Raw genomic sequence first — 2500 nt, 5'->3', positions numbered from 1 at the left:
ACAACACGGTGCCAAGCCGGGCATGGTGTGCACTCAAAACCAATCAACGGACAGAGGTCATGCGTCATGGGGGGGATCTAGCAAGGCCATGGGGAAGGTCATGGAGGACCTTGGAAGCAAGCGCAAGACGAGAGCGAATCGAACAAGGGGCCAGGACGGGGCCTTGTGCCCATGGTCTTCGCAAGACAGCGTCCAAGGCACCCGAAAGCCCAAGGGAACCCAAACCCGGCCGACACTTGCAATCGCACATGCTCTCTGCAACACACCATCAATGCCGCCCAACGGGGCCAGCACGAGCAGTCCTCCGCGGTCCCCTGGCCCTGCGCACGTTTGTCTTCGAAACCGAGCATCAATGCCACAGAAAGTGCCGGGGCGCCAGCTGGAGCCATCATCCGCGTTGCCATGGCTCGCTTGGCCTTGGCTTGCCAGGCCCCGACACGAGCAATCGCGCATTTTCTTTGCAACCGACCATCAATGCCGCCCAACGGGGCCAGCACGAGCAGTCATCCGCGGTCCCCTGGCCCTGCGCACGTTTGTCTTTGAAACCGAGCATCAATGCCACAGAAAGTGCCGGGGCGCCAGCTGGAGCCATCATCCGACGTGCCATGGCTCGCTTGGCCTTGGCTTGCCGGGCCCCGACACGAGCAATCGCGCATTTTCTTTGCAACCGACCATCAATGCCGCCCAACGGAGCCAGCACGAGCAGTCATCCGCGGTCCCCTGGCCCTGCGCACGTTTGTCTTTGAAACCGAGCATCAATGCCACAGAAAGTGCCGGGGCGCCAGCTGGAGCCATCATCCGACGTGCCATGGCTTTGGTCCCATGGTCTTCGCAACCGAGCATTCGTGACACCCGACGGGGCCAGGACACCAACCCTTCCGACACGAGCATTCGCGCATGGTCTTTGGCCACACAACGGCGCCAGCACGAGCAAAATCATCCGCGGTGCGGTGGCCTTGCACGGCCTTTTGTCTTTGGAACCAACCATCAGTGCCACGGGAAGTGCCGGAGTCCCGGCATCCGCGGTGCCAAGTCATTGCGCCCTTGGTCTCTGCAGCGGGGCATGCCGGGCACTCCCAACCATTGCAAGCAAGCAAGCAAGCAAGAAAGAAAGTAAGTAAGTAAGTATTACATATAGGGGCGGGACATGCGGCGAGATCTGCGAAACGTGCATTACGGGGCACACGCGTACCTACCGGGGCATACCGACCCCTATTGGGGCACACGTGTGCATATCGGGGCATACCGGGCCTATCGGGGCACACGCGTACATACCGGGGCATACCGAGCCCTACTGGGGCACACGTGCGCATATCGGGGCGTACCAAGCCTATCGGGGCATACGCATGTATCCCAAGGCATACCGAGTCTATCCGGGCATACGCGTTCATACCGGGGCGTAACGGGCCTATCGGGGCATACTTGGGCATATCCGGGCAAAAAATGCCCAAAACTTGCGCAACCTTGGCAACCGTGGTCCATTCCTCTCTATATGCCTAGCCTTGGCAACCGTGGTCCATTCCTCACTATATGCCATGGCCTTGTGCCCATGGTCTTCCCAAGACAGCGTCCAAGGCGCCCGGAAGGCCAAGGGAGCCCAACCCAGCAATGCCCTGCTATGGCAAGCCAAGGCCAAGCATTCCGGTGCCTATCCGGGCAAAAATGTGATTCCTCTCTATATGCCTAGCCTTGGCAACCGTGGTCCATTCCTCACCATATGCCATGGCCTTGTGCCCATGGTCTTCCCAAGACAGCGTCCAAGGCGCCCGGAAGGCCAAGGGAGCCCAACCCAGCAATGCCCTGCTTTGGCAAGCCAAGGCCAAGCATTCCGGTGCCTAACCTTGGCAACCGTGGTCCTTTCCTCACCATATGCCATGGCCTTGTGCCCATGGTCTTCGCAAGACATCGTCCAAGGCGCCCAAAAGGCCAAGGGAGCCCAACCCAGCAATGCCCTGCTAGGGCAAGCCAAGGCCAAGCATTCCGGTGCCTAACCGGGCAAAAACGCCCAAAGCATGCCCATTCCTTAGCCTATCCAGGCAAAAACGCCCAAAATCTGCACATTCTAGTGCCTATCCGGGCAAAAACGCCCACCAGCATGCCACCCTCCTATAGGGTTTGCGCAACCAACCAGCCTAACCACCAGTGGCAACCAAAGGTGCTATTAGCGACGACTTCTGAAGACGCAACGAGACGCGACGTGTTTGCGCCCAGACGCGACGAGACGATGCGGGATCTGCGCCCAAGAATGCCTAGACCCGTCGACTTGATGCGGGATCAGCTCGCCCAAGCATGCCTAGTGTGCAAGGCCTGTGTGCAAGGCTAGTGTCCAAGGCTAGTGTGCAAGGCTCATGTGGAACGCTAGTGCGCAAGGCTAGTGCCCAAGGCTTGTGTGCCAGGCCCGTCTGCAAGGCTAGTGTCCAGGGCTTGTGTGCATTGCTTGAGGGCAAGGCTTCTGTGCATTGCTCGAGTGCATGGCTTGTGTGCAAGGGTTGTGCGCAAG

The sequence above is a fragment of the Tasmannia lanceolata genome, unplaced genomic scaffold (assembly GCF_043159265.1).
Source record: "Tasmannia lanceolata isolate RefF3 unplaced genomic scaffold, GAP_Taslan_0.1 ptg000038l, whole genome shotgun sequence".
NCBI classification, from domain to species: domain Eukaryota; kingdom Viridiplantae; phylum Streptophyta; class Magnoliopsida; order Canellales; family Winteraceae; genus Tasmannia; species Tasmannia lanceolata.
Note: the sequence above shows the minus strand (reverse complement) of the source record.